At 41.6% G+C, this 7,182-nt stretch overlaps 1 protein-coding gene across 7 annotated transcripts in view; it reads left to right on the forward strand.

Moving 5' to 3' along the window:
• LOC310902572 (uncharacterized protein) overlaps positions 1-7,182 on the forward strand; it is an 881,556-nt gene that overhangs the window by 318,672 nt on the left and 555,702 nt on the right. For 2 of the 7 annotated variants that reach the window (XR_014586777.1, XR_014586778.1), the window contains exon 18: positions 6,481-6,566. The exons of the other annotated variants lie outside the window; for them this stretch is intronic. The gene's annotated coding sequence lies outside the window, so the exon portion shown is untranslated. The remainder of the gene's footprint in view (positions 1-6,480; positions 6,567-7,182) is intronic. 7 annotated transcript variants of the gene reach the window in all.

A 7,182-nucleotide genomic window follows, 5' to 3' on the forward strand; every position in this document is an offset into this window, starting at 1 on the left:
CAAATACTAGTTAAGATCGTTCAAACATTTTACTTTGGCATTTGACAGGTTATTTTAGAGTTTGAATGATATTTAAATTTTAATTGAGTAGAAGGCTTGCAGCACAACAACTGGTAAACAATCTGAGTGTGTACCAGACTTCTTCTTATCAAGGCAGCAAAGGGTTTTGAAAGTGAACCTTTCCTTCTCAGATTATCTTCCTACAAACCAAAGCGTGAATTTGGTAGGGCTCGTTACAGGAAAGCAGAAAATTACCAGGGAGGTATTAGTAAACTTGACGTACGTAAATAATTGCATTTGTATTTTGAGGATATAATATTCTTGATTGAACTGTTGGCAGCTTGAGATATCCAGGCTTTTCATATGTATATTTGTGTGTGTCATTCTATTGTAGTGGATAAACAAGCATGGAGTTCTTTGCATATATAATCATGTTGTTATCAGTTTTGTGATAAGGCTAAATGAAACAGCGTTTTTTCTTTCCTCTTGATGCAGTTTGGCAGCCAAAACATCCTTTGGTGTAGCAAACCTGAAAACAGTATCCTGCAGTTTTGTGCAAAAGAAGAAGGGGAGATGAAGGTTAAAGGATAAAATGAGCTTCCTGGTGTGAGAGGTGCTAGGAAAACACCCAGATCCCAGCAGTGGAGAGGAGGAAAAAAGAGGAAAACATTGGCAAATGTTGGCGATTGATGCTCAAATTCTAGCAGAAAGAGTAATCTACATATGTTTGCTAAATACTCTGCTGGCACAAGCCTTTTTAGGGCTTCAACTTAGATTTCTGTATAGGGCAAAACTGAACTCTTGACATGAAAAAGCAGCCCGAGTTTCCAGTGCTTGAAATTTTATCTGTAGTAGGTGTGGCGAGGCTCAGGATCTTCTGGATTTGGAGTGGGTGCAGATACCACTGAGCACACTGCTGATGTATAATGACAGTTGGGTAAGGATTGTCCCCAGACAAGAATCCAGGTATCAAAAGGAACATCAAAATGTACTACTGCAGCTTCCTCAGACACCATCACCTTCTCCTGGCTTAGAAAAAGCTGGAGACTTACGGATGATCCTTCTTCAGAGGGTCCGTGCTAATGTGAAAGAGCTTACCCATTAAGCATCATGTAAGCACTGCAACGCCAAGACTGTTGCTTTCATTTCCTCTCTAGATAATAACCAAATAGCTTGCAAACCTCTGATGATGCTAAAGAGAAATATCAGGAGTGAAGCCTTTAATCTGTGTGTCGCCGCCAGTTGATTGTGTTGGTAGCGGGCTGTCATACAGCGGGGAGGTGTACATGCTTGTGTGAGCAGTATCTGCCCATCTCTGGCCCTTAGGGAAATAGTGCCCAGTGAAGGAAATAATGCTCCTTTTTGCAGTTGCACCCGTGGAAAAAAACTCTGGAAAGGCAGCGAGCAGTTTAGATGATGATCAAGTTTGAAATCTTTAACAATGAAATTAGATCCTGCAAGCAGGGGGAAGTGGAGTGAGCCAAGGAGCAGCGACACTTAAATTAAGCAGGTATTGATTTCACTGAGGTGAACATCAAGTTTTCTTGATTGAAGAGATAAATATTGACTGAAACATCCTCATGTGTTCCCTAGCTGCAGTGTTGTTTTTCCTCTGGAACAGTTTTCCTTCTTTTCCTTTGTCCCTATAAGAAAATAGTATCTTAGCTTCAGCTGCTCCGAGCTCCCACTGTTTTTTGCAAGGCCAGCGTTGTTTCCAGCTCCTCTTGTAAACATCAGAGGCAGGAACAATGGCTGTGACTTGATAAATCAATAAAAGCCCATACCCAACAGCTATTAACAAGCTAAAAAGATGCTTGGAAATCCAAATAACCTCTTAAAGACTAATAAAAGAGGCCTCTGCAGCACTATCTAGTTCTTGGCTCCTCTGACACAAAAACCTTGAAACTATGTTTTATGAAAGTGATGATTTTCACTTTTTTGTGTGCATGTGGAGGGAATACCACCTCATCCCTCATGCTAAAACAGTTTCTGTGATAATTTTTTGCTGAAATGGCAATTCAGTACCTTTATGTTTTTATCAATTACAAGGACAGAGAAACTTTGTAAATAGTGGAGAAGTAAGTAGTAGAAGGGAAGAAGAAAATATAGGACAGATAAAATAATGAAAGATTGCTTTTGAAGCACACTAACTATACAGGTGGATAAAGCCTTTTCTTAATGTGATGGAAATTCAAACATTTAAAACTTTAAAAAGCAGTTAGGTGATTGCAGTATATTTGTCTGGGAAAGTGCACTTTGTGTTTAAATGAGGAGGACTTTTACTGTGGGCCTTACATTTGATTTCAGGTGAAATCTCTAAAAATGTGCAGTATTCTGAAATGGTTTTCAGGCTGTATAAAGTACTTAGGGTTCTGCATTTGGAAGAACGTAATAGGAAGGCAGGTTAGCAAGGATCATGGCATGGCAAGGAGGAAGAGATCAATGGCTACAAGTTCTCTCCAGGAAAATCCTTGCCTTCTGAATCACCAAATCATTTTGTTTTCTGCTGAAAATACCTTCACTCTGGATTCTAAGCAACCTTGAAATCTGGAGGCAGTTAGACACACCGACTTCATCCTCTGGTTCAGGGGAAGTAATTGCTGTCATTCCAACATTGTCTCTGCCCCTCATATCTGACAACTCCAGGTTGGGCAGGTAATGAGAAGCATACGCTGTGAGTTTAGACCTGCATTGTGATAATTTATATATAGAGAGATTTTGCATTAACTTGCTCCTTGGCTGCTTTCACTGGAAGAGGGTGTAAACAAAAATGGCCCAGATGGGAAAGACCAGCTCCCAGCAAGCCCCCAGCCAGCATAAGCATTAAGACTGTGCTGGGGTTTGTTGGCTCTTTGGGCTTTAAGGACAAGATCTGAGCAGAAAGCCCCCAGACACAGAATAATATAGCAGCTCTAGGGGGTGAGGAGATAAAAGAGCCTGTTACCATGAGCAAAGAGATGGTAGTTTGGGAAAGAACATCGGATGGATTGACCCAGCGGTGTGTTGGAAGATGTTCGGTCCATTTAGGCACTAGGGATTAGGGCTGCTTTTAAGGGCTGAAGTGGCCAGCTTTGTAGACTGTTTATATTTTAAAACTTCTCTTTCTAACAAAAATAATAATCAGATCCCATTTGAAAGAAATCAGCAGGGCCAGGCTGCTGTCCCTTGGCTCTGAGCTCTCCTTTCTGCTGAGCAGAGGCTGTGAGAGTGATGCTGCGAGCTTCCTCTGCGAGAGGGGGCAGGTGCATGCAGGATTCCCTGTTAATTCTGGCCTTACTCCCTTCCCACCCTCCTTTTACCATTACTTTATTTATTATTTTAGGTCTGTTTTTACTAGATGATAGCAGAGCTAAAATTTCTCTTACTGTGTGATACGGCATGGTAGGACTAATCCCTTGGTCATTGCACCTGCTTGCTCTTTAACAGACTGCATCTTCTGATCAAATTTGTGCACTGGTGACTGTGCAGAAGGGGAATTTTGACAGAGGTAAACGTTTAGCTTTCAAATCTACATCAGATTTCGTTCATGGTTTTCTCATCAGAAAACCGTCAATTACTGATCAGTGCTTTTCTGCACGGTAGTTATCCCTGGCATGAAAGCCACAAAACAGCTTTTCTTTTAATGTCATTTTGACAGAAGTGTTTTTTTGGCGTGGGGGAAACTTTAAATCTGCCTCGCTCTGTTTTTCCAGAGAGCATCCAGTTCAGTTCCTGTGCTCACCACTGGCAGGTTTGTGGTGTAATTATTGACTGGGAGTGATAATGCGGTGCTGCATGTGTTCTGGTGGAAAAGGTTTTTCAGAAAATACTATTCAAGCAAAGGGAAGGAATCTCACTTTAAAACTCACTGACATTTTCCACACAGCTTTTCTCTTTGATTGGCGTATTTAATGTCCCCAGAAATCATAGCATTAGCTTTGGAAACAAGACGGCTGCGTTAAGGGAAGTGACCTAACAAATCGGGGACCGGGGAATGTGTCAGGCTTGTGATAAATGTAAAAAGAGCTACAGCTAAAAGAGATTAAAGGAATCACAATGTCCTAAAAATGCTAAACTGCTTAAAAAAACGGGCACCTCTGAGTGTGGTCGCAAAGTGGTGAGTTGGAGGTAGTTCACATCACCTTCAGCCTAAAAGTCCTTTGCCTAAGGTACAACAGGATGACCTCTGTGTCTAGCAGAGCTGAACCGGTGTTTTTCATATCACCACGTACCGCTAGTGCATCTCTCCCTTAGACTTTATAAAAACAGTCCCGAAAGCAGAATTTGTATTCCTCTCAAAATGATCCGAATTCTCGGAGGCAGATGTCTTCTCAACTTCTCAACTCGGGGCTTTTCTCCCTCTCTTCTCACATCCAGTTAAAACTTCACCTGCAGACAAGCGTGGTGGCACTCCGTGCACATGCACAGGCAGCGCCATCAGCTCTGCAGCTCTTCTCCTGAGGGTGTGTGATCAAACCCGGGCGGGTTGAAAGTCACTGCCAGTGAGGAGTGGCATAAATTTATCTTTCTGCTGACTGCAAAATGTGCAGAGACCCTTAAAACAGGCAGGATTTCTCTCCTTCCTGAAACTCTTTTGTGTGTGTGTGCACAATTGCCTAGAGAAGTGGAAAACTGGAGCCTGCTTGCAGGCATGCCTGGGACAAATGCTGTTGAGATGTGGCCTGAGGAGCAGACAACCATTACTCCTCTTTCCTTCCCCTACCTTTGTACGTGCTAGACGTTTTTTCTATTCTCACAGCTTTCCACCTTCTGTGAACACAGCTTCACCCTGCAAGGTGGCCTTGCAGTCGACTGGAGAGCTGTGCAGGGAGAGAGAGAGACTGAGGAGCAGATCAGATGCTTAGGTGATCTAAAATTTAAAAAAAAAATCCTATAGGATTAAGTTTAATTTGCTCTGGCTGGGAATGTTTGTGTTTAGTGTTCAGAAAGTGTAAAAGCTCCCTGCAAATTTATTTCATAGCTGTTTTTTTTATTGGTCTTGATCTTCAGCTATCTCACGTTTCCTTGTATTAACAGGGACGTGGCTTTTCCCACACCTTCCTGCTTCGTCCTTTCAGCACCCTTGCCAGTAACAGTAGGAGGTATAAAACATAAGAAAGTAAAAATGTTATGTAGGAAGATCTGTCTAAACAAAATATCAGCACAGGAAGAAAACAGTAACAAATGTATAGATCTGGACCTTAGGTAGAGACAAAATAGAAGATGATAACAAGTAGACTATTATGAAGTATATCATGAGCTTCCCAGCGAATGAATAGACATTTGTGAGTTTAATTAGCAATTAGGTCATTGTTTTAAAGCAGAAGGAAAATTGAAATGTTCTCTGTGCAGTTGTGGAAGTAAAGATGAAACCCTTCCAATTGAAGCATCCCCGTTACAAAGGTAGTGCTGGTTCTGACCATTGCCTTGAGATCTGAGATATTATATTCTATCTCTTCTTCATAAACTGCTGGGTAGCGTGTCAGATACAATTTGTGCTCTATTTTGATGTCTTACAACACAAACGGTTTGAATGCTCTGTCAGAAGTCAAAACGTGGATGTAATGGACGGGCTCATTTGTAGCTTAATATCAGGAGGGAATACCTTGCATTAGTAAGTCAAACAAAATTTGATTCATAAAAATTGCTGTTGTAAATCCACACAGATAATTCAAATAAAACCTGACTTGGAAAGTTTGAAGCACCACGTTTATTTCTTGCTTCTTGTTGTTGTTATTCATAATCTCATAACGTCGTGAGACCAGAAAAACAAACTTCAAAAGAGAAACATTCTTCCTTAATTTCTGGTCCCTTCAGAGCCACAGAGCAATACAAACCATTCTGAAAAATCCTGTTCCTGTGAGGATCTGAATAGATATGTGGGCCTTAAAATAGAGCGAGGTAGTTCAAAAAAAGGATTCTGCACGCACCCAGCCTAGTCCAACAGCCAGCCTTCTGATAGCAGCTCTGGTCTCATTGATCTCTGTGAAGCTTTTCTAGCAGTACAAATGAACTGTTATTTATTTCGTGAAACGTGTCTGCCATCGAAGAACATGCTTGTAGGCTGTTTATAATTATTCTGGCTCCTTACGAGATCCCAGCAAGGTGGGATATTATTGGAGGGAGAGCATCCCGTGGCTGCACAGCATGCTGTGTACACTCTAGCATGTTTTAGTAACATTTGCATAAATAAAACCCACAGCCAAAATCGGTTCCCAAATTTGTAAACAGTCTGCTACCTGCATCCCAAGTTAATTGTTTTATAGGAGAAGGGCTAGGTGCTGTAATGACTTTTTTTTAGTCAATTGGACCAGGCATGGTTGCAAACTAGTTTTGCTATTGGTTTTCTTCCAGTATTTCTCCCTTGGCAAGTTTTCTAATGTGCTTATCCATTAAAACTAGGCAGTGGACTCGGAGGGTAAGGATATGCCCAGCCACCATATTTTCTGCCTGTTGTGCAGACCTTACCCGCTCCACTTCTCTCTCCCTTTTCCTCTGCAGCAGCTCCTTAGCTCGCCTCTTCTCCCCTTCATGTCACTCGTCCTTTCTTCCCCGAGAGGTCTTCCTGTGTCTCATCCCGTACGTATGTAAGTACCTGCCCTGCTAGAGACTTTTTTTTGGGAATAGCAACTATGTAAAGGTGGCTCAAAACCTGGCCACAGCTTCATTGTGGAGATCTGGTAAGAAGGGCTGTGAATGGTTTTTCATTTCATATTTTTCAGCTGCGTCACAACCCCCATGGTTTAGGACAGTGAAAAGAAAAAGGAAGCTGTTGTGTTATTTGTCTAACTCAGGCTGCTGCTGGCACCTAGAAGAAGTGACTAAGCTATGTCTTCTCTGTGTGCTTAGGCTGACCAGACTTGTGAGAATAGCTTGGAATTAGGATGGGTGTGAAAATGCGCTTGAGGTTTAATAGAAATAGTTTAATACCATAGAAACGATATTTTGGAGCTACCAAGCCACCGACATACCATTATTTCTTATATTGTAGTAGCTTTCAGCTGAAGTTCTTAGCAAGAACAAACTCAATTTGAAGCTAATGCCTCTTTTTATCACTGTAAGTCACATACAGCTGAACATTAAGTGCTCAGATAAGGCCACACGGCCCTCAGATCTATTCTTACAAATGGAAGAAATAAAAAACAATCTCATATCTCATTCTTTGAGCTTCAGACAGCTAGTACGTTGAAACCTCTTATGCCA

This window comes from Anser anser, assembly GCF_964211835.1.
Source record: "Anser anser genome assembly, chromosome: 7".
In the NCBI taxonomy this organism is placed as follows: Eukaryota; Metazoa; Chordata; class Aves; order Anseriformes; family Anatidae; genus Anser; species Anser anser.